Source organism: Catharus ustulatus, chromosome 3, assembly GCF_009819885.2.
Source record: "Catharus ustulatus isolate bCatUst1 chromosome 3, bCatUst1.pri.v2, whole genome shotgun sequence".
Lineage (NCBI taxonomy): Eukaryota > Metazoa > Chordata > Aves > Passeriformes > Turdidae > Catharus > Catharus ustulatus.
This window is the reverse complement of record NC_046223.1, coordinates 95,198,486-95,224,555: the sequence shown is the minus strand read 5'-3', so window position 1 is coordinate 95,224,555 and position 26,070 is coordinate 95,198,486.

Below are 26,070 nucleotides of genomic sequence, written 5' to 3'. Positions count from 1 at the left end.
TGATTTGGGGGTCTACAGTTGTTCTTCTCCCACGTTCTCAATGCTCTCTCCCAGCTGTAGTTGCCATTGTACAGGTTTTTTCTCTCTTCTTAACTGTGTTCTGTCAGAGGCTCTACCACTATTGCTGGTGGGCTCAGCTATGGCCAGCAGTGAGTTCATTTTGGAACCAGCTAGCATCAGCTCTGTTGGGAGAAGCTTCTAGAAACTTCTCACAGAAGCCACCCCTATAGCATCCCAACTACCAAAACCTGGCCACACAAAACCAATACACTGACAAAGCACATTCAAAATATTTATACAAATATATCCATCCTGCAAATATAGTCTGCAGAGTGATGCACAGTATCAAAAGAAGCTTAGTACATATTCCACACTGGTAAAACTGGGTAGATACTTTTCTTCCACCAGAGCCTGCCCACCACTTACAGCCTGTTTTTTAGAAAGAGAAATGGACCCACAGGGAACTGTACCTAGTTACCATCCATGGAAGATAAATGCAAAAACGATGAATACTCACAGAGGAAATATAAATGGAGGTGGAACTGATTGTTTTTCCTTCTGACCATGGATAACAGCCTCCATTATGCAGTACAGACAGTAGTGGTTGAGTTGGCTTCACTCCAAGTACTGATTTTTGTTTGCTTTGTAATCACACGTTTTGTTCCAGGCTACATCAGATCCAGGTTGTTTTTTCATTTGTTTAGGGTTTGGGTTTTTTTTTGTGTGTGTTAGATTTTTTTCCTGTGTTGTGGTTGTTGTTTTAATACACAGAATTACTTAAATTTAGCAGTTTTAAAGAAAAATTTCAATTGCCCTTGAGAAATTCTTCTTCCTAAAACAATAGCACAACACTGATAGGTTTGGAAACTTTGCTTAATTCAGATACTACCTAGGAGACAACAGTAGTAAATACTTAATATGGCTATTAATTTCCTTTACAGTACTCTACTGCATTCAGATTCTGAAGTTTCTCAAGTGTAATAGTTAAGTACAGCACAAAGTTTTTTATTTTCAAAAGTGCTGAGATCTGCAATTTTCTCTTATGGCAGTGGAAACTGCAGGTATTTGGCAATACAATCTAGGCTCTTAACTGCAAACAGTACCTTCTGCCCACTTCCCAGTGTCCTTAAACTTAGTGCTAAAGCTTGTTCTGCAGGTAGAATGAGCTCAGACACATTTTATTGTTCAGTATGCCCATGTTATATTATTCAACCAATGGATCTTCTCGTCCATGAAATATTTTTGAAAAAAAAAGGTTGTTTTTCCTGCTGAATGCCTAGTATCTTATGTATCATAAGTACTCCATCCACAAGTCTGTTTTTTTACCAAATATTCTGATAAGTATAATTTTTCCTAGCTCTGGATAAACTGAGACGCATTACCAGTAAAGTGGACTTACAAAGTCAGTAAGGAATTAAGACAGGAGTAAAAATCTCTATGGAACACGAAGTATTGAGAACACATCCTATAGTCCTTATTCAGTCAGTTCCCATTCTGAAGGCAAGAGGATAGAAAAACAACTGTGCTTGTAGATGTTGAAATTACTGTGTTCAAACTAGCATGAAAATAAAATTGTGTAAAGGAGATGCATGAGGTGAACTGACAGAAGACTCTGGCTCAGTCACCTTATTCCATATATAGAAAGTATATATCTGCATTTATCATTTCTAGCAACAGGAACTCAAGATTTATGGACACAACAAGAATAAACACTTATTAAAAATCAATTAAGTGTCTCTGTTTAAAGAGAACTAGTAATTTGAGTATATATGACAAAAAGGAAAACAAAATTCACTTTGACAAAACAACTTCTCAATTTTCCTTCTAATGTGATATGACTCATCTCAAATCTATTGCAAAGTGGTAAACAAACTACACCAACACAGTGACCATCATCTGCCAGGAACATTTTGAAAAGAAAACCATTACTGAGCTACTTTTCTTGTCTTCTATACAGAGAAATGAATTTTCCCAGCAGAAACAGCATTTCACATTATCTTCTTTCCATTTATCATGTTTTCATCAGTGCTAACAGCAACCTAAGAAAAACCTCATTAAGCCAGTAATTTATTTCTTAGGAATTAAATTAAATTAAATTAATTTGGACTATTTTTAGTTCTTTTTCAAAACAGTCTACTTCAATTAAATAACAAGAGGTAAGTTCAGTTTGATTACTAATAACATTGTACAGGGGACTCATCTGGGATAGCAATTTAAGTATACGGACAATAGCCTTTTGATTTTATTTCTCATTCATTGAACTAATGTTATAATTGTAACTAACAAAAATAAAATGTTTAGTCCAACTTTGTTCTATAATCCTTCTGTAATCTAATTACCTCAAAATAACTGCAAAAAAAATACTGTAATGAGGATCAAAATGGCAGCTATAAGTTGAGCCCTTCACTATTCATCATCCATTCTTATTTTTATAACTATTTATTATTATCACATAGTTAATAAAAAATATCTAAGTCAATAATGCATCTGAAGTCAGCTTCACCGCTGATGTAAATCATCAGAGATCCACACATGATGTTATATTTTTTGCAATAGTTCTTGTTTGAGGATCTTACAGTGTTTTGGGTCAGCCTCCTTACTGTGCTAAATGATACTAAATTTTAAAAAGAGAGCAACTTCAATTTCCAAAATATCCCCTGATTCATTGCCTTAAAGAAATTACTTCGAAGCTTCTCAAGAGTTGACAAGAAAAATCTGAATTGTCATGGCAACATGGGTTGAAGAAATCCTTCTCTGCTGTTTGCATAGATCATCTCCATACTATCAGCCTGTTTACTAAATCTTGCTAAAGAAAGCAATTAAAGGTTAATCTGTCCTCAGAACCAAATAAATTATGTAACCAGTGAAAGCCAGTGGAGTGAGATACATTTCAGATAGGTCAAAAAAATTTGAGGCATCATTTACCTTTAAGCTAATGACACCGAGTAGCAGGGCAGACTCGTGCAGGAGGGAAGTGACAACTTCCAGCAGGACAGACTTGAGAGCTGGGCCTGTGCAAACCTCATGAAATTTAACAAAACTAATTGTAATTAGGAGTTGGGCAGGAGTTTAACAGGAGTTGGGGCAATCCCAAGCACAAGCACAGGCTGGAAAGAGAATGGATTGAGAGCAGCCCTGAGGAGAAGAAGGACATGGGGGTGTTGGTGGATGAGAAGTCCGAATGACGCAGCAATGTGAGCTTGCAGCCCAGAAAGGCAAGCTGCATTGAAAGAAAAGGGACCAGCAGGTTGAGGGAGGCAATTCTGCCCCTCCACTCCCTCTCATGACACCCCAGCTGGAGCACTGTGTCCAGCTCTGGGCCCCTGACACAGTAAGAATATTCCTGTTGGAGCAAGTCCAGAGAAGGCCATGAAGATGAGCAGAGGGCTAGAGCACCTCTCTTTTAGTGACAGGCTGAGAGAGCTGGGGCTGTTCAGTGTGAAGAAGAAAACTTGCCAGGAAGACCTCAGAGCACCTTCCAATACCTACAGATGGCCTACAAGCAAGACTGTGAGGGACTTTTCACTAGTGACAGGACAAGGGGGAAAGGCTTCAAACTGAAGGACAGTAGGTTTAAATTGAACGTTATGATGAAGTTCTTGACTGTGAGGATGGTCAGGCACTGCAACAGGTTGCCCAGAAAAGCTGGATATTCCATCCCTGGAAGTGTTCAAAGCCAGGTTGGATGTGGTTTTGACCAACATGGTCTAGTGGAAGGTGTCCCTCCCTGCCCGTGGCAGGGGAGTTAGAATGAAGTGATCTTTAAGGTTCTTTCCAACCCAAACCATTCTGTGATTCTAAACAGCATTTCTGTGGTCAATTTCATAACAAACTAAGAGTTTGAATTTTCTTTAATGTTATTAGACTTGTTCTAGCATTCTTGTTTCAACACAAGTTGTCTGTGTGATATGTGGCTATAACAAGGACAAGATAAAAATTCTTTTAAGGTTAAAGAGACTTTTTGAATTCCGTGAGTTCCCCAAGCTTTAGATCACGTCCTAACTAGTTAAAATCTGTTATAAAACAACCCAAACTACTTAACTGATGACTAGAGTCTATATCTAATCTACCTACTTCTACACAGTAGAATGCTTTTTTCCCCTACAATTAATTCCAAGTTAACTACCTTAGGTACCTGGAAAAAAGAATGGAAGACTTCTGTATTTTCATTTATGTTAATTAAATTTCACAATAAAGCCTTCCCTATACAGTTTTCACAGGAAAGCTAAACAGAAACAACTGAGTACAGCTAATGATCAAAATGCCACTCCTGATGCCACTGTTGACTTCATAAGATCTAGTAACGCTACATTCTTCAGTGCAACAGCCACTGCAAGCAGTGGGTCAAAATGTGTGTTGAGGATATATACATGCTAAGATAATTAATTTAATTTCTTGAGAGAGAGATCTGCAAATGCAGAGAGTCACTGATTGTGATATTAGCAGTTGTTGGATTAAACTGTGGTTCTGAAAGTGAATTATAAAATCTTTCCCCCTCCCCCTCAAAAAAAATACTTGGTATGACACAATCTATGTATTATAAGAAACATCAGCAGGATACCAATAGAGAATCTTGCTGCCGGGGCAAAGCTAAAATAGTGTACTTAGTCACTTGAATGCAGTCAGCTTCTGCATTGATATCCCACAAACATTAGTGAGAACAGTGTAATTTGTCATGGCCATTTGTTTCACAGCCAGAAGCGTGCAAAATTAGTCTAAAAATAAGTTTAATTTAGCTTTTTTTATTTTATCGAAGTGGCTTTTTCAAAAATTTCATTGTTGTGTAAACATCATTCTTTCTTTCCTTTTTTCCTTGCCCTCACAATAACCTGCATTTTTTTTTTGCTAGGTCCAGGGCAAGGCAGGTTCTGTAAGCTCATGTATATTCCTGCAATATCTAGCCACTTGCTTCCTAACATCAGCTGCTTCTTGACAAAGTGACCTCCCTGTTCCTCGCACTCCATCTGTGCTGTGCAGCAGCAGTGTGATGTGGGTCTCGAGTTCCGTGGTGTGTGTTAAATGCACACGACTTCAGGCTGAACCCCAAGGCATTCAGACACGGCAAGCTCAAGCACAATGCCCAAAGCCAAGCCTAAGATCTCAGCTGTGTGTTCTGGATACACTGCAAAGCAAGCCAAGCTAACCCATCCACTTTAGCAGTCAGCATTGCAAGCACAGCGAGGACGCTTCAAACCCAAGCTACAGCCAGGCCAATATTCAAAAAAGAAAATAACCTGGTTGTGGTCCCCAGTGTGTCCCCTTGAACCCTACTTTCAAGTACAGGGCAAGGCTGTCTGCACTTTTGTTCCCAGTGCACTGTAAATTGCTTGTGTTTCAGCACCAGTGTAAGCAAAATAAAAGTTTGAATATCTGTATTCTTTTGGAGTTTATATGTGAACACAATATGGCAAGTAATGCAGGTCACAGGAAGTAAATAATTATTTATGCAATATTGTATCATGGCTGTATTTGATCTGCAAATCATAGGATGGGTGAATGGAAAAAATATCCCTAGATGCAGATTTACTCTGTGATGAATGTCAAAGGTTTGCTGTGAATGTCAGAATTTTAAGAACATTTCACTAAAAACTCTCATGCATTGGTTTAGAAATTATTTTCTAGCAAAAAACAAACAAACAAATAAACCAAGGAAAGTATCAGACAAGCAAGAAGAAATAAAAAAGAAAACCCTAATGTTTGGCAAAATTGCATGAAAAAAACACTGCCTTGAAATTAAACACAAGGCACTAAGCAAGTACTGCAAAATTTAATTTTTAAATGCTGACCATATTTCACACAAATTTGCAAAATAAACTCTGCATAAAAAGTTTTATTCATTACTATTATTTATTCAGGTCTGTGTCAGCTGCAGTGCTGCAAATGTTTCTTTTGGAAAGCCACTGTGTAACAAAGACATGAATATGGAACATGATTCCGTACTTCAGTATCCATAAGGTACTGTAAGACAGATATAAAACATCCAGAGACTAAAATGATACTAGGTTTTATCATAATGTCTTTAAAGGAAAAAGCAGAGGAAAAAAAAAGTAAGGTAGAGGTCAGATGTTCAGAGATACCAGAGATACTGTTTAAAAATAAATTGCTTCCACATATACATAAAAATATTATCCAGGTTTGTTGATGTGGTTCATCTAGTTTTCCTTTTTTTAAAGTCAGTCATGGATGAAAACATTGTAAGAAGTTCTCATCCACAAGAGCTCAAATTAAACAGGGTCTGACTCCACCATTCAGCTGCAATATCTACTTTGTCTGGATTATTTGAAGTAGCAATCTGTTCAAAAGCAGCCAATTGAGCTATTTATGAAATCAATACAAATTTCAGTTTCCAATGCAGCAGAATTGAACCCTCAGAACTGCCTGAAGTTATCTTTTACGGGACAGGGATGAGGCAAGAAATTTACTAGAAAGAAGTCAAATCACTATTTCAGAATATGCATGAGTGTATCATTAAAATGCATAATTAAATAATTAAAAATATGCAAGAAACTGTGATTAATTTTTATTATGGAAATTAAAGAATTACTATAATTGCTAGAAATTGTGATTTTTTTTTCTTATTTTTTGCTAAAAGCAGATAATTGATGATATTCTGATTAATCAAGAGTTCTGGTTAATCATCAGCAATGTAAGAGTGATTAAATCTTGCTTTGTTCTTTAAATGAATCTGCCCTCCAGGTAAAAATGGCAAGAAACTACCATCACTTTATTTTCTTTTCTTTTTTTTTCCTATATGAGAAAGAAATGCATAAAAAATTATTGTGTCTGAGAAAGTAAGACTTGTTATTAGAAATAAGATGCATTATTACTCTTAAAAGTGTGCATGCCTGCCTCAATTTACCATTCAATTACTAAATGCAGACAACAGATATATGTTGCCTCTGGGTGTCAATATAATAACTAACAATAATCCAAGTAATTTTTGTAAGTAGTTATTCCTCTGAGAAATCTTATAACACATACAGCGTAGATTTTCTTAAATGCAATAGAAATGTCATATAGTGGAGTGAAGTCTTTCATCCAGCCAGAACAAAGATGTGTCAGGACAAAGAAAGATCTCACAGCTTTCCTCAGGCATTAATGCCATTTTTTCCCCCATTTCAAAAGTTTGTGGTTGATAAAAAATGTTTTAAGGGAAATTATAGCTGGCGTAGAAAAGTAAAACTTCTAAGTAAAAGAAAGTGATTCATACACACGAGGAGAATTTCCATATGATTCTTATTCTTTGCTCACTGCAAAAATAGGAAGAATACCCAATTTATCTCAGACTAATATAGCTAATTTTGCAGCCATGTGGAGAACTAGAGGCCAGATTCTTATTCCCTTACTTGAATCTGGTTGTACACTTGAGTTTTATTAGAGATCAGGTCCCAGACTTATGCTGCTGCTTTAGTGGATTGTACAGTTAAACCAGCAACTCCCCTTTCCACACTGCATCCCCTGCTGGCTACAGGCAGCCCGGCACTAGCTGCAGTGCCTGTGCTCACATGGAAAACCATTTGCCAGCAGAATAATGTCATCATGGCCAAAGAGAAACACAGAAACACGATGGCTCAATACAGATTTGAGCAAGATGAAATTACATCTTATCTTTAAATCCACTGGAGGTTTTATACTGTGACACTATCAAGCAGTCACTTCTCCCAGGAAAGGTTACAAGAGTTTAATGTGAGGGTGTATGAATTACATTTTGAAAAAGTTGAAAACAGTGGTCCCTGGGGCTTTTCAGTTTTTCTATAGAAGATGGCAAATCTTGAATGCATAACTCAAAACATTTACAGTTTCAGATTGCTCCTAATTTTTTTGGACAAGAGTTTTTTATTAGTAAAATAGTTCTATTGTAATAATGTAATGTTAAAATAGTGCTATTCAGGCATAAGTGGCATAGGTGTCTTTTTAAAAACATGCCTATATCAATGCATATGTAATACTAGTACTAATACCAGTAAAAATAAGATGAAGTGCTTGTATAGACAAAGCAGTCTGACAGGGGAAAAATGGCAACTGCCCTTCCCAAACAAAAACCTCCACTGTCTGATCAAAATCATAAATGTCTGTATAAAAGGACATGAGAGTGAGAGTCAGTAAAACAGACAGATTTGCAATATAGACAATCTGCAGTTTGGTTATCTATACAAATCAGAGACGATGCTGAAGTGGCCTCACAGATTTCAATACATTATGTCTTCATGTGCCTGTGAACCATCTCCAGCTCCTCACACCAATATCCTGTTCCACACACACCAGAGAAACTGAAAAATCTTTACTGGCTGACAGTGGGAATTCAAACTTCAACTATGGGTTCAAGAGTCTAAAATGAGTGTTGGGGTAATTTTTGTTGAATTGATATGCTACATTATATTCAAGGTGACCAAGTTTCCTATTCCTATACATAGTTAAGGACATCATATAGCTATCTCAGTGCAAAAAATAGGGCAGATACAGATCTTACCAAAAAAGTAAATGCATTTTTGCTTTAAAATATTACATGGTCAGAGCTGGATATTCTCTACTATGCTTTTCTATGTCAAAATCCTCATTGAGCTGAGAGATGGAGAATGCATCCATCAATTTTTACAGCTGGGTGTTCAATACCTCGCTCTGATGTTGTTTTAAAAATTCCTTTTTTTTCTGCTCATTTTCCCCAGAATTGTTTTAGTCTTCTCTGGAAGAGAATGGAGCCTCTCTAGAGAGACCAGGCACACAGTTTCAAAAGCACTTCTTTGGAGAAAAAAAAAGACTTTAAAAGACACAAACACTCTCAGTCCAACAGGAGTAGGCCTTAAACAGAGTGGTAACTTTATGTGATGTACTTATAGCAATTATTTTGACAAAGTGATAGCAGCAAACAGAAGGTACATAAAATGTTTTCAGATTTATTTTTTTTTTTAAAAGAGAATCCTGAGCTGTAGATTTGAGAGTTCTTTCACTGACTGTGTCTAATTTAAGAACAACAGTGTTTTCCCTTTGCTATTTCCACCAATCTGTATGATATCTCTGTGCATAAGCCTGCTTATGTACATTTAGTTTGAGGCAATTAGGTGGCAATGAAGGTGCTGTACTTGGTTCTCCAAACAAATCCAGGAAATTAGCTTGAAAACATGTACTAGAACTACTCCAGGTATTAAGTAGTATATATTTCTACTGAATCTAAGTTCTACTGAGTATAGGTTGTCCACAGACGTGAGGCCAAAGTTGAAATTTATTTTACTCTTTTTTTCTTGAATTTTAGTCTGAATTCAGTCTAAATCTACCATTCGTTCTATACCAGTATGAATTTTTAGTGAAATCTTACCAGTGTGTTTTGTTTTACAAGAAAATCAATAGAGTTTTTTATGTTTGCTTTTCTTAAAATATATCAGAATTAGCAAATGGCTCTACAATCAAGCCCATCTTAACATGCATAGCTGAACACCATGCTGTCTGTCTTGCTGAAACATAATTGCTATGATAGGGTAGTTTCTGGGAAAGCGGTTCCTTTAAATGACTTCATACTAATTTCCCTTGATGTTTAAAGCACGATGAACAGGGAAGAATTCCCCAAATGTTTTTTAAAACACTCAGGTCCATCAATCAGATTAAATCAGTCCAAAGAAATGTACAGAACTGCACCCCAAGTCTAACACAGTGAACGATGATGAATGTTCATTTTCATCCTTCCTTGTTCCTCAAAAAAGTTACAGAAAATTCCACAGCAACAAAAGGTTTCCATTTCATTTCATAACGAGGAACAACGTGGAAAGCAACCCACCTGTCATTTTACTGAAAGATATGGGAACGCCTGTGGCAACACCTCCAGAAATTCAGCACTTGTTTCTTTTTTCACTTATAAAACCCCATATCAAGCAAAACCTGGATGAATTCCTTTTACAGTGACCAAATTATTTGATAGCAAGACACTGGTAAAACAGAGTTCCCAGGATCTAATAATTAAAATTATTTCATGTGCTCCTGAAACCTTGGGTCTTTATGTTATGAAGGAAGGAGTTTTTTCACTCTCTGAAGTATAAACGTAATTTCAGCCTCAGGATTACATTTGACTAAATATAGATACCTGTGCTCAATTGCCTGGGAAGGTAAACGGGAAGGAATTATGTCAACTGTCCCCGATGGTTCCCCTTCAACCTGTTGTTTGACTTCAATATTAAGTCAGTCTTTAGCCTTTAAGTGGGTGTGTTGCTGCTTCACATTAAGCAGGTATAATTACACTCCGCAGAGCAGCATCAGAGGCAGTGCCCAAACGTTCCTGGCAAAGCCTTTGTATGTAAGCAAAACACGTCGGATCGTCGCTGAATAACCATGATCCAGCCTCCAGCTTTTTGTATGTGCTGTCAGCCATGAAAAGAAAACACTTAAATGTCAAACGACATAAGCGGCTCCAGTGTATTTAACAGATGAGTCGCGGGTGCCGGCCCGCCCCGGGAGCCCCGCGTCCCGCGGTGCCGGCCCCGAGCGCGGCTGCCGGAGCAGCGACCCGAGCTCCGGGCCGAGCCCCGGGCAGCGCCGGGAGCCCCGCACGTGTGCGGGCCGGCAGCGGCCGCCCAGCCCCGCCGGGGGCACGGGGGAAGGAGGCGGCTGGGGAGTGGGGGGGTGGGGGTGCTGGAAGTTTGGGTAGGGCGGCCACGCCGAGAAGCCCCCGCCCGCCCCCGGCGGTGTGTGCTGCCGGGCACAGCCCCATCTCCAGGAGCCGCGGATTCACAGCCCAGGAGAGCCGTGCGCTCCCTTCCCACGGAGGCAGCCGGGTGGCGTTGCCCGCTGGACCGCGGCAGCGGCAGGATCCGGGCAGAGGAGGGATGGATGTCATCGGGCTGGTGCGGAGCCGCAGCCGCTCCTCCGGACCGGGCAAAGCTCCTGCCCGGTTCCCAGCAGCCCGGGCTGGCCTTCTACCGCCTCTCCCTGCAGATCACGGCCGGGGGCAATCGGAGGAAGGCTCCCTGCCGTGCCGCCGAGGCGGACGAGGGAACCCGGCCGTGGGCACCCGGCCGTGGGCACCCGCAGGACGGGGAAGGCTCCAGCCTCGCCCGCCAGCCCGGGCCGCGGTAGCCCTGCTCCCCCCGCTTCAGCCGCCCCCGCACCGAAAAGAGCAGCGAGAAAAATAAAATGGTGGGAACGATGTGAAGCGCCTTGAAGGGTTAAGGGAGACTCAGACAGTACAAACCGCAAGGGGAACCGTCATCCCGGAGACAGGCAGAGCAACCGGGAGCGAGGTGGGAGAAGACAGAGGCTGTATCGGGGACAGGTGCTCAGCTGCGAGCTGCCTCACTCCCTTCTTCTCTCTCTCACTCACACAGACTCGCATCTCTCCCAGCATGAAAAAGCGCAGGGCTAATGAGAAGCGAAGTGAATAATGGGGAAGTTGTTGTCTCCAGCGATGAGGCAAGTAATGGGGCTGAGGCCAGCACTGAAGTTGTGTAACCAAATTCTCCCCCGTCACCCCCTCGTTTCTCCACCCTCCCCCATTGATTTTAAGGAGAAGCCAGCTGAGGTTGGGGGACTCTCTCCACCGCACACCCAGCAGAGAGGAGTCCTCTTCCCTCAGGCACGGGCAGGCAGCTGGCGGAGGTGTCCCCGGCGCCGCATCCCCGCCTCCGCGCAACTTGCGGGGAGCGGAGCCGGCTGAGAGCAGGCGGAGGCGGCTCTCCGCGACCACCCACTCCGCGCTCCCCCTCGAGCACGGCAAAAGCCGGCGAGGCGGGAGGAGGGGAGATCCAAACTTGCCAGCCCGGGGACTGTCCCTCACGCGGCAGCGAGTGCCGTTCGTGCGTGCGCGGAGAGCGAAGTGTTCCCAAACTCCGGCGCTGCCCAGGCGGCTGGATGCGCACGGTTCCGCTCGCGGCGTCGCAGCGGCTGCTGCCCAACTCCAGAGGGCTGGTTTCTCCCGGGGGAAGTGACCGGCCGAGAGCAGAGCCCTCGGGAAACACCGGCGGGAGGTGGGAGGCAGGGAGAAGGGAGACCGGGCTCGAGGAGCCTGATATTTGCTGGCGCAGAAACGAAGCGAGGGAGAGAGCTCAACCGAGCGGCAGAGATTTAGCTGAGGGGTTATGAGTGCCGTAACCACAGCCTTCATGAATCAATGCAAGAAACCCGAATCTTACCCTGAGCTGCAGTGAGGAGCCCCGCGCAGAGAACCAGCAGAGACTTGAATTTCCTCCACGCAGTCATGTCTGCAGTTATTCCACACACACACACACTCTCACACAAAACCCCCGGCGGCTCTTCTCGGCTGCGACCGTGTCCTCCGAGCGGCAGCGGGGCTAAGGACAGCGCCAAATAACCACGACAGGGCGAGGAGAGGCGGAGAGGAGCGGTCCGGGTCCCGAGCGCCGCGCAGCGCCCGGCGCCTCCTGCAGGACTGCGCGGGCGGCTCGCTCCGCTCTGCTCGCACACAGCATCAGTCCCGCGGCGGGGCTGCGCCGCTCAGCGCCCGCGGAGCCCCGGCGCTGCCGGCCCGCCGCCCGCCCAGGGGAGGGCAGGGCGCCGAGGGAGGGACGGGAGGCACGCCCGGGGCCGCGGGCAGCGCGGCATGCACGGCCGCCGGCGGGGAGAGCCGGGCAGCGGCGGCGTCGGCAGAGAGGGATGCGGAGAGTGCGAGGAAGAGGAGGAGGAGAGGGAGGAGGAGGAGGAGGAGGAGGAGGATAAGGAGAGAAGAGGGAGGGAGGGATCGCGGCGAGAGTAGCGCAGGCAGCGCAGCGGAGCGGCTGCCAGCCACACGAGAAGCCGCCGCCGCTGGACTCAACCATCACTTCCCACGGAGAGGGGAAGGGGCCGGCGCTGTGCAGCCGGCGCTCGCCGAGCCCGCAGCCTCCCCGCGCCGCCGGACGGCCCCGCACGGCCTCCCGGGGCTGCTGCCGGCCGCCGAAGGGCCTGGCGGGGCCACGGCTTTCCCCGGGCCCGCTGTCCCCCGCACGGAGAAGGGTGGTGGCTCTAGGGCTACACCTGCCCGGGAGGCTCCTGCTGCCATTCCCCGGTGTCCCCTGTCCCCCAGCTCTGCCTGCAGCTCGCCTCCCCCAGCCACATGCGGGGTGCGGGTGCTGGGGTCCCTTGTCCTAGGTGAAACTACCCTCCGCTCTCTCAAGAGAGGAAGGCTATCAGGTCCAAAATGTGCCCTGTTCGTTGCTTCTAAGTTGTTCATCAGAACAAGCTGTTGTTCCTGAGAGGAAGAAGACGAGCCAGTATCTCCTTGCGGAGCACTGCTTTGTCTTAATGTTGCTATTCTGGAGAGCTCCTGTTGCCTAGAGGAATTTCTGCAAGAGGAATTAGCAATCCTTTCCAAAACTAAAGAAAAACCAATCAAAATATGGCATGGCAGCATGCACCAGAGGCTTCCCCACCACCAGCCTGGAGCAGGCAGGGTTGGTTCCTTGTGCCCGAGGGAAAGGAATGCTGACCCAAGGTCGTCATGTCACAGGTCCCCATGCTCCGTGATTCCAAAAAGGGTTTCTGTGTCAGGCCTGCCTTCAAACGAGTGGCAAAAACGTGCCCAACCCTGACTTTCAATCTAGTATGAATTGTCACCATCACTGCACGCTGGGCCTGACTCCGTAATTAATGCTTACCTATATCCGTAATTAAAACACAAAGGCTCGTAGGAAGAAAAGACAGAAACACAAGCTCTTTTGGAAAGGTAGTTTCAAGGTTGTGATTATTCACATGATGAGTTTTCTCATCATGGGGAAATATGCAAAGTTGTTTTCTCGTTGTAAGTTGCATGAAGGTGGTGAATGGGCACTCAACGAGGTAGGCTGACTTTGTAATAAGCTTGTATTTATGTAAAAACGATGTGGTTCTCACTCGGAAAAGAAAAAAAAAATTAAAAAGCCGAGCCAGGCAGGCTGCCGAGCCAGACGTGGCATTGCTGCCATCTCGTGGCAAGCGCTCCCTCCCTGCCGGGCCCGGGCCGCAGCCCCTTCACTGCCTTTCCCCACAGCTCCCAAACCCACTGCCTTCTGAGCACTTCCGCAGAAGAGATCTGGTTTTAGTTAGCATTCATCCGTATTTTAAGAACACCTCCGGGACTCATTTTTTTCCATTCGTGAAAGCAAAATGATGCTAATACTTGTTAGTACCAGACATCATGTAGTCAAGCTGCTGTGCAGAATTCCCCAGTCAGAGCTGCTCAAGCTCATCCACTTATCCTTGTCAGGGGACTGGGGGGAGTTTGCTAAAGATTGTGAGAAAGATGAAAATGTGCACTAAGCTTAAGCTGGGACTTACTTTCTGTCACTGAGTAGTCTGAGGCTCAGATTTTTGAAATGAGCAATTGTTTACATTGCATCTGGCCCAATAATTTTTTGTTTTGTTGTGTTGTATTGTCTGAGATAGTTGAAAATCATAAATAAACACCATTTATGACTGCCTGTGTCTAGTTGAAAGCAGTAATGATGGTGTCATTTCTTGCTATACTGTTTCAGTGAGCACTCTTGAGAAGTTGCTGTTTAATCCTACTCATGGCAGATTCTGCCTAAGCTCCAGTATGATATGATATGATATGATATGATATGATATGATATGATATGATATGATATAATATGTGCTTCTTGGTTTTGACTCACACAGCATAGATTTACTGTATCCAAGGCCTTCTGTTCTTCAGAGGATTTTCTGGGCTTCATTGAGCTTTTTGGACCCAATTCCTTCTCTTTTGAGCTACACAAGTGTTAATTTCTTCCCTTTATAGCACCTAGCTAGAGTAAAATAACTAAGCACCACAATCAGTTTGACAGCAAAAGATGCCTTCTCTCCTTTCTTACATCCTATGACAGTAAACCATAATGCATGAACATTGTCTGTCTTTAACATGTTACCATTTTTCACTGAGATTGTACCTTACTGAGATTAACAAGATAACACAGAGCCCCCCAAGAAGATTTCAGCCTCCTAACAGACTCGGGTAGCTGTCACAGTGACTTTTACAAACCTTGTGTGACATAATTTTTTTGTTTCCCCCCAAAAACCAAAAAAACCAGAAGATTACTCTGGAACTGAAGCATGGCATTCCAGGAAGAATCTCCACCAATCTGACTTGAGCTCAGTGTGGAACTGCAGTACCTAAACATGGTAATTACAGAATATGATCTAACCCAATGACTGTAATCTCTCTGTTGTATATTAAGTACCTAATATACTACCATAAAATCCACAAATTTATGAGTTTGAACAGAGGCAATATTTCTCTCTATTCCCTATAGACAGTATGGGAGGTGTATATGTCAAGACTATTTGTACTAATCAGGGTGATTTAAAGGTACCTTGACAGGGATTTATTTTCAGTTGAGAGCTTGTCCTTTTGTTCCCCTATGCCATATAAAACAAAGGTCTGAAAGGTTAGATTTCCTCTTTTCTTTGCATTTTTTCATCTTGCTATATTAATAATATTGAATCTATATTTCCATGTTGTAATTTTCTGGGAGGAAAAAGCATCTTTCAGTAAGGTGCAGGAATATTTGCACCTATCCAAGAAAAACTACTGGTTCAGCACATACCTGAAAATATACCGTATAGTTATTAAAAGGGGATGTTTGTGGAAACCCATAGCCACAATCTGTATTTGCCACTGGACACAGAAGTCTTTCTGCCAGAAGGTTATTGTGAAATTAAAAATATCAAAGCTTAAAGATGCAAAATATTATATTGGGGGAAAAAAAATCTATAAGATAGTCTTCGGCAGAACAGAGATTTAGTGTGAGGAAGTCAGAAAGTAGAACAGTGTTCTCCATGAGCAACTTCAGCCAAATGTTTTTTTGTCACCTAAGGTCCTTAGTTGTGAGTAAAAACAGAGTCCATAGTTCCAAATACTCTCACTTAGAACATTCTCTTTTCAAAAACTCTGCTTTCAGACTTGAAATATTTAATGATTTCTTTAATCATAACAGTCTTCTAGGCTGGAACAATGAAAAAGTATTTATATATACATATGTTCCTTACCACAATTTTTTATACTATAAAGAATAAAAAAGAGGCCATGCCACCCACAGTCTGTCTACAGTTAAAGAATCTTTTTCCTGGGCTTAGATTAGACTCTGCTTTCTTTTTGTGGTAATGTTGTGTCCAAACTATAATCTGTTTTAAGACTGACAATAACTATGACATCTGCAATGTCAGCTACAACCACATAATTGTTTTATGTACTACCAGCACAGGCCAAGAAATGTAAGCATCAACAGCCTTCTAAGCTGGAGAAAGAAGGAGAAAACAGGGAAAAGGTGCTTACAGGCTGTCAGGCAGGACACTTCAAGGAAGTTCTGGTCAGCAAAGAGGATATCATGAGCAGCCTGCTCATGCTCTGCTATATTGTATTCCCCTCTGGAATGTTCACTTTAGGGGGAGTAGTTGGCAAAAGTGTTGGGGAAAATGTAAGTTGCATGTTTTAAAGTACTGTCAAGCATTACTTTGCTCCTCAGAGGCAGGCTCTAACACGCTTTCTTTTCAGAGCACCTATACTGATCACATCTGTCCTGAAGGTGACATTAATAATTGATGTTAGGAAGATGAGACTTCTGAAAGATATTTCTGCCTTTGAGGGAAGGTGGAATTTTTAGGTAGTAGCCTTCAGGATGCCTGTAGGAGACATCATCAAGATCATTATTCCAATTACGGAACTGTTTTTCAGAGGTTTAAACATTTTATCTTTAGAAGGTTAACAGAGGAAAAGGGAACTTTGTTGTAGTTGTTCAAGGAAAAAAAAAAATTTGTTTTATTGTTAAGCATAAGAAGAACCTGCAAAGCATGAGGTATGACTATGCAAGGCTAATAGTGTGGATAACAGTAGCTAGGACAATGGTCTAAACAGAAAAGTAAGTCAGTATCTTGACAGCAACTAAAATGTGACAGTGTCAGCAGGCTTTGAGAATGAAAATAAGTAACTTCTATCAGATGGGAGAGATACAGAAGAAGCAGAGAAGAGAGGTCAAAAATTGCCCAGAAAACAATCTGTTTTTTTGGCAGAAGTCTCATTGGATATGGGATGGGCTACATTTGTCAGAGCTGGAAAGATCCTGCTTTCGTTGAGAAAGGATAGATGTTTGGTTGGGAGGGGACTTTGGTCATACCTGTCAAGAGTGCTCCATACCCAAGTGTACTAAATCTAGTTACAGTAATTTCACGACTATAAGGCACACCGGATTATAAGGCGCACCTCCGGGAGTCAGCAAAATTCACAACTTTGTAGATTATATAAGGCACACCGGACTATAAGGCGCACTTCTGGGTTTGGACCAAAATTTTAGTCAAGAGGGTGCACCTTATAGTCGTGAAATTACTGTACTTCCCTTGAGCTGTCCTACCTGAGTGACCATGCTGCTGAATGCAGCATCTTAATTATGAGCACACATTGACTTATCAAGAAAGTGCTTGATTTAGCATCGAGTGAACTGCTGCTAACTTGAGCTACCATGACTATTCCATACTATTTGTTTGATCATTTGGAATAGTCATGCTTCAACCTGGCTCTTTTGGTGTGGTTTCCTCATGCTAAGACTTACATCTCATTTAGTCTTGCAACCTAGTTGCTGGAAACTAAAGATCTTCTTGTGTGGAGGGTAAAAGACATAAGTTATATCCTTGACTCATATTTTGAGCTAATTGCCTGAGAAAGAAAGGTTTAGTGTATAGGAAAGGATAGGCTGTCTGATTCATGATGCATTGGAGATAATGGCTACATATACATGAGGATATGTCAGAGAGGCAGGCTGAGATTTCAATTTGGACAGAAGGAGATTAGTCTGGAGTAGACTAGTATATCTCTGAGTCATTAGCAAACAGATGGTAGTTGAATTTGTATATGCTGATGAGAAACAAGGTGTAGAGGGAAGAGAAGGAAAACAAGGACAGAAAACCCACACAGAAATTTGAAGAGTGGATGAGCAGTGTGTTCTCAAATATACTACCTTAGCAATCAGGTTAAGATGGAATTGATTAAGATATGGACATACACTATTCTAAGAAGAGTTCTATATTAGGTCCAAGTGGACAAAAATGGAATCTTCCTAAACTTTAGTTTTGGGATATTGAAGAATTAATATTTTGTTAGGGCTCTGAAAAATTAAATCAGAGGAAACAAGCTTTTTCAAAGGGATTCCTAAGAGTGTTACAAAAACTCCAATATTCTTCTTGCATACTCATTCTCCTTTCATAAAGAATGAGCTGATATCTGGGAGCTGAAAGTGAAATTGAAGGAAATGTGTGTAAAATCATACAGTTTCTAACATGGCAAAGACTAGTCCATAAATAGAGGGGTAAGTTGTCAGAAGAAGGAAAGAGGACAAGAAGAGTACAGGTCATGAGAAAAATGGTGAAAAATTATTATACTCATCATGAAAGAAGTCAGATGGCTGTGTGGAATGGAGGCATTAAAGCAGCTAAAGCAGAAAATTGAGGCAAAAACAGAATAAACTTTTGAATCCATGGTCAGGAAAAAAAATGTTAAGAGTTAATGGTTAAAGGAGGAAATAAAGTGGTCTAAAGCTAAACCAAGGGTAATCTTAATTAGGTGTTTAAAAGTTGTCACAAGCATCTCTTCTGGCTAGGCTACTTAAGGTTTATATTCCTTATTAGATACTGCTCCTAATTAAGGTTTAGACCTCTATTGTGGTAGTGGAAACTTCATGAACAGAACCAAATATATTGACATTAAAAAATCAAACATGTCAGCAAGAGCAGTTAATCAAGTGTCTTACATCTCTTTTCTTCATCATACTTTTGATGCTGCTTGGTTGGACTTAAATTCTGCCAAGTTGCCAGATGAAAGAAATTTCAGAGATAGAATCAGTCCTTCTATCTTGACACTGAATGTTTGGTTTACCTTTTAATAGCAGAGTCTTCACAAGAAGTGTTTACAGGCACGAGAGGAAAATGGGGAGAATGTACATATAACCAAGTGTGTAATCATCAGTGCTTTAAAAATAATCACTATCAACAAATTACACTTAGACTCAAAGAGTCCTTGACTGAAGTGACTTAATCTCTAGAGATATATTCACTTTGGCAGGTGTTCCAAGAAATGAGTTTGTATGGCTTATGCTAACTGAACATTTGGGTACGCTTCACCTGCTCATAAGAAAGGGGTCCTGCAATAAGGACAGAGAGGATTTCTGTATTTTTTTTTTTTATCAGGAAGATGTTGTTGCAGTTTCCTGAGTTCTGATGGTGTGCTCACTGGATGTGCTAAGCTGGAAAGTAGTAACTTTGCACAGTAACTGTAAGTAAGTAGCACAGTAACTGTGCTAGGCTGGAAAGTAGTGACTGTCCAAATAGAACATCTCGGGTACAAATAATCTTGTGAAGTTCACATTCATATTTATTCTCCCAAAAGATGTTGCAGAAGTAGCTTCTGCCATACCTTAAAGTATTTTTTCAGAGCAGGTGAATTTCACCTACGTACCTCACTTAATTTGTACCTATCCACACTTCATGGATCTTCATGCAGGAGTTCCTTAAAGTGAGAGGTCTGTACAGGCCTGCAGAGGGAGACAGTCTGTTCAGGTGCTGGCTAGATTTCACAGATAGCTATCTCCCTGTATTAACTGAAAAAGAATTAGATAGTCTGGTTTAAGCAACCTTCGTGACAATGTCAGGTTTAAAATTACTTAAATGTCTTAAAACTGTTTCCTTAAGTGCTTTTTCTTTCATGTGTTAATCTGCTTCTAAGTCCTACTTCAATTTTATGATGTGGCTGCCTCTGGGGTGTGCATATGCAGATACACTGAAATGATTTATTCTCCATTTCTGTATACTAAGTTTTCAGTGGGGGGCGGGGGAAAGAGGCTGATTACCCTTTTTTTCAGAGGCAAACAGCATTACAGTTACTGCAAAGTAAGAGTACACATGAATGCTTACTGCAATTATCCATCAAAGCTTTGCTAACCTGAACTAAATGGCAGTCTTTCCACTGACTTCAATGATAACAAGATTGTGTCCTATATGAGTAATAAATCTAGGATTTTGGCTGGGTGGGAAAGAGTTATAAAATCAAAGTATTGATTGCATTGAAGTTTCAGTCACAATGCAGCATTGCTCCCTGTAGCTATGTATAGGTATGGGACAAGAAATTTGTCTGCTGGAATTTTGCACCTGTAAAGGAAGAACTTGAGGTGCTCTTTCTGCTGTAGTCCATTATCAATTTGACTTCCTAGGAAAAATCTAAGAGGCCCATCAACAGAATAGAATCATTAGGAAATGATCACGTGCTCTCATTTCTCCATTCACATATTGACCAAGCTAGATGGGGACCATCTAAATCTTTGAAATGCAAACACTGCTAGCATTGACCCATCAGCATAACCTCAATTATCTTCTCAAATATTGGATGCCCTGACACAGGCTTTGCTAATACCATCCAAAGATGGGGTTTTGAGAAAGAGCCTAACGGCTGCTTAAGTAAAGCTGGCAAGATGCCCTTCTGAAGACAGGCATAATGATATTCATAAATAATGAGATTAAGTATCTTCCTCCTTGCTTTAACCAGTCATGATTTCTTTTCATTTGGAAAGAAGGCAGAACCATGTTCCACCCTTCATGCATGAAACCAAGAGAGGTCTAGCCTTTTTTACTGAATTAATTTTTTGTTCTTTGTCATCTCATTCCTTCTTAAACAGGATTTTAGCCAGCTGTTCTAAAACAGTGAGTTCCAAGCAGTGATGATCTATCCTCCCTACTTAGTCCTTTACAGTTCATCTACTTTCTAAGTTGCCATTGCTTTTCCTTTCCCAACTTCTAAATTAGAGTTCCTCTCTGTCTAAAAAAGATGCACAAGAGGGGCTTTTCTTCTTGAGAACATTTGTGACCTTGTCTGTCTGTGGGTCATCTACACACAAAGATCAGAACTCACCACAGAAATAATCTGCTTCTCAGATTCACTTTTCCCTTTTCCTGTATAGTCTTTATGTCTCTATTTCTAGGGAGCTTAATTCCCAGACTGCAGATCTGAAAAAGATCAAGTGAGCTCTGATTGAATTCAAAATAGCATCACTGTCATTTTTCACGTGGACAGATTTCTGATTAAATTAGTTATCATCATCTTTTTAGTACACACAAGTCATGTTTACCTGGCATTGCCTTAAATCTTTGTATTTTTAGCCCTCCATAAGATGCTAGTAAAGTGGAGTGAAAGAAGATCAGAACAAGGATTTTCACCTATCTATTCTAAGTATGCAATAATTTCATGTCTTCAAATATCTTTTTAAGTAATTGATCAATTTAGGTTTGTTTTTAATACTTGTGGTAACTATTGTTAGAAAAAAATCAAGAACTAGAAATTCTGAGTGTTGTTATCTGTCCATGCTTCCTCATGGGAACATGAGTCTTCATAAGGTTTTTTTGAAGATTTTGGGAAGTAGATCAAAATTGATTTGATCCTCCACAAAACCCCACAGATTCCCATGGCAATGTCCTAAAGTCAGTGTGAAATACATTAGTGTTTGGGAGGTATCTGCCACATCATAGGGATTCTTAGGTCCACAAGATTGAAATGGATCACTTCATTATAGGCAGTTATTTAAAAAGTCATTGAAAAGGTAATGGAATATTTCCAATTTAGAATTTGTTGGAAATAGGTCTGTCACTTTCAAAAGATCTTAATGAAGTGATGTGGTGTGATAATTTTTTTCCCATGGGACCTTGGTTCCCAATCATTTATTATTACCTTACTTTCTTTTAGAATATTCAGAAGTGGTTGATAAAGTTGTTAGTGTATTCCTAGTTCATAGTTATGTGCAGGAGGAATTCATGTTGTTCCAGGTCCCGACATTCAGAGGTTTTGCTGTATATCAATGGAGACAGTTAGAGATTAAGACCCATTTTGCCCAATTTTAGGCCCCTGGATGAGAGACAACAAGAATTCAGATAGCATCTGATCATGATCTGTGAGTATGTTCTGTGTTTGCTGTATAGTAGCTTGCAGGAATTATATGTTAACGTAAAGTGTATTGCCTCGGTCCTCTTTGTTAAGGGAATGAGTGACTATCCTTAGTCATCCATCCAAAGTGAGAGCATGTACTTTGTCATCTCAGATGGACTGCTGTGCTTTCCACAGCAGAAAAAAGGCCTTGGGAGGTGGGGGGTAAGGTATGATCCCTAGCACAGGAGGAGAGCAGTTCTAATATTTTTCATTTTGCATGTACACCAAAGAGTCTGTCAGTCATTGTCTTTTATTCCATTGGCTTTAAAATGCAATCTATTGCAAAATAGGAAAATGTTGTGTTCTTTTGTGAAATAGGTGATTTGCTTAAGGTTTGCAGTGAAAACAGGAACATGTAATACAGAGTCAGCAGTGAGCTGATTTGCTGTACTTAAAGCTTCTGGGGCAAATTTTCAAAGGCACAAGGGAGTTAGGAGCCAAACTCCCTTTGGTGTTCAGTGCGTGTTCAGCGTCTAGCTGCCTATTTCTGCTTTTGAAATCTTCTCCCATAGTAGTTAGTGGTCGAATCGAAATGGATAAACCAACAACAAAACTACAAGAATCTCTCTTTTTCTGACTATTAAAAAAATACTCCTTTGAAGAATAAAGTTTGTAAAACAGAGAAAGAAATATCAGTGGACCTCTGCTCACTATGGGCTCTGTTTGTGCCTTAAAGCACTCACAGAGCCTACATTAATGTTGAGAATTATTCAGACATGTGTTTATAATATATTCTTGTAGTCTCTTGGAATAGGTCTCTGTGAGAATCAGGCTGTAGGAGGGGTTTCCATACGTGTTTAATCACAAGGCTCATATTTTTAAGGAAAATTCTGTTTATTACAAGTGTAGTCCTTTTCTTATAGGTGTTTGTGGTAGACTGAAATCTCCCTGGCTCAGTGCCACAGGCCAGCCTCCTCCAGAGGTAAAACAGAGTGGGTCTGGATGCAGCACCACACACCTCACATGCTCTGATCATTGCTCTTAACCTTCCCCAAAACAACCCTACAGGGTTCTTATCCCAGCCTTGGAAGGGCAGCTTTCACTTCCCCATTGCTATTACCAAGCAGTAACTACACCAGAATGCATTGTCACTAAAGATAAACTAAGTGAACTGTTATATTCAGGTTTCACAACCGGACCAAACCTCAAGGGCACGTAACCAGAACAACCACCAATAATGAAACCTGAGATGTGACTTCAGGGTACAGCTGCCCTTCTCACTAACAAGGTAATGCTTGCGCAATTAGACATACAGGGCAGGATGCCACAGCACCAGTTCTGCACATCTGACTCTGGAAAGTTTAGAGGCAACATCACCTGTTGTCGTCAATTTTGATGATTACCTGTACTTTAAAAGTATGATAATGTTTTGATCCCTATTCAAAACTAATTGATCCAAATTTATTTGTTTTCTTTGATTTTGTTAATACATAGTTTTGTAGACTACTTTTTAATGTGTGTTTGCTCAGATCCATCTTGGTCACATTGTGCTCAATCCATTGCCAAACAATCTGGTCACCTTTGGGGCAGACACATTTTTATATAACTTCATCATCTGTGGACTATCCAGTAGGCATGTTTTTTTCAGGTATGGACTAACATTCTTCTAAGACACTATATCTGAGTGGTGGGGTTTTCCAATCATAATTCCAGGGAGCCTTAATATATTCATGCCAGTCTATATTCTTTAAAATCGCAAGAATTCTTAGATTTGATAGAAATTCAAGCTGCCAAATAATTGTGAAAAAATGTATGTGTGTATCTTTAATTATTTTCTCTCTTCTTGCTATTAATAATAATAATATCTCAAAATTATTCCCAAATATGGCAATGTTTACAGTAAATATCAAAAATATTTACTTCAATTTGTTTAATTTTCTTGAATCTGCAAAGAACCCTCTCTCTATAACATCTGTTCTAGATATTACTCTTAATGCTTGGAAAATGCAGTTATTTCATAATAGTGGTCAAAAGGCTGGACCATCTGCAAGAAGACTGGAGAGGAACTTTTGACAAGAAAATGTAGTGATAGGACAAGAGGGAAAAGCCTCAAACTGAAAGAGGGTGAGTTTAGATTAGATATCAGGAAGAAATGTTTTACTGTGAAGACAGTGAAGCTCTGGAACAAGTTTCCCAGAGAAGCTGTAGATGCCCCATCCCTGGAAGTGTTTAAGGCCAGGACAGATGGAACTCTGAGCAATCTGGTCTAGCAGAAGGTGTCCCTGCCTATGGCAGGGTGATTGGATCCAGGTGACTGTTAGGGTCCCTTCCATCCAAAACCATTCTATGAGTCAATGCATTTCTGACTATAACATTTCCTGGACAGCACCAACTGTTCTAGGCAGAGGTGTAAGCCTGAGTACATTTATTTGAATCATGAGAGGAACTGTAGTTCTTTGATGCTGATCAGTGGCATAGTGGAGACTGATATGTACTCGGATATCACAAAGAGCTCTACAAAGGTTAAGCAATGTTTTGATAGCAAAAATATTCAGATGGATTCTTCTTTCTTATATTTCATAGAATCGTTGAGGTTGGAAAAATCTTAAAAATTGTCAAGTCCAAATGTAAACCTTACATTGCCAAACCCATATCTCTATGTCTACAAATTGGTTTCTGAATAGTTTAACTTCAAACAAATGCAAAGCCCCAAAACAAAAACAATCCACAAACAAGAACCAAACTTATGAATTGAATTTGATCATTATTTTTTAAAAGGTAAGATGTGTTTGCTTTTTCCATAGTCTTTACCTGGATCCTCTTATACAAACAAATCAAAGTTACTGTTTCTGAGCACAGAAATATCTTCTGTATTCAGCTGAGGTTTTACTGATTATTAAATTAAGGGATCTATAATGTTATCTGTCACAAGTAACTCACAGCTCTGTAAATTTATCAATTTTTTCCTATCCTAAGCAAAATCAGCAATTAGCTTTTTTGATTTTTTTTTAAATCTGATTTTTTTTGAGGAGAATTTGACATCCAATGGAGTTGACTCTGCAAGACAGGTCTGAGTCAAGGGGAATAGGACTGAAGGATACTTGGCTGTGTTCGTTGGGGTATTGATAATATTTTTCTGATTTCCACAAGTTATTGTAAAGTCTAAGTTCCATTTTGATATCTACTTTATATGTAAAGATATGCAAATACTGTGTTTACAAAGTCCACCAGCTTTCATCTGTTTACATACTAAGACTGCTTCATTCAGGTACATTAATCTCCCTAAAATTGCAGCTATATCTGATACATCAGTTTAAAGTTTTTCTGTTTGGAATAGCATCCTGATTTAAAAGTGTAGAATAAATGACCTTTTCTTACAATCCCTCTACTAAGAAATATGAATGTAGAGATCTACACTTTTTCTGGCATAGAAAAAGGCATAGATCTCATCTGGAGAACAGGAGATGATTTGTATACTGTGAAAGCACTGCTTGCTTTAAATGTCTGTGAAACAATGTGCAGTCAAGGACAGAATTTTACCCAACCTGGGGATCTGAGACAGTTTCTTAGTTTTTAGACATCTATAAACATAATTACTAAAAATTTCACTTGGGGTTGGGCTTGAGAATTTTTCTGTGTCAGAAATCAGTATTTGAAAATGGTAGTGTTGTGTGCCTAAATTATGCTTCATATTATGTACTTAAAGTTTGTGTGGATGTCATTGCTGTTCCAATGTGCTCTTATCTGTGTGCAGATAAGAAACAGTGAGCACCTTCATGAAATTGTGATATTGCCTGTTCTGGTATAAATTGAGAGTGATGTAGTTCAGATCAATGGAGTTTTGACCATTTACTCTTAAGGGAATTTATTTCATAGCCTTCTCCAGTTGGATACAGCAAGAAAACACCTCAAAGATGTAATTTATGTTCTAATTCTAAGAAAAATCAGCAACCATTTTGACTTTTCCCCCCCCCCCCCAATCTGCTTCTATGATCAATGCAGGAACAAGAATTTTAGGTGACAGAAATTGAAAAATCAAGTAATTGGTTTTTCAGGAACAATGGTAATTTTCGTGACTTGCGTATTCCTGTCCCAAAACACACAGACTGGAAAAAAAATCCCTATCCCTTGGCAGTAGCTTTATAAATGCATGTCTCACTGTACTGCTGTCATTTTAGTCTTATTCACCAAAAATTTAGCATGATACAAAACACTTATTT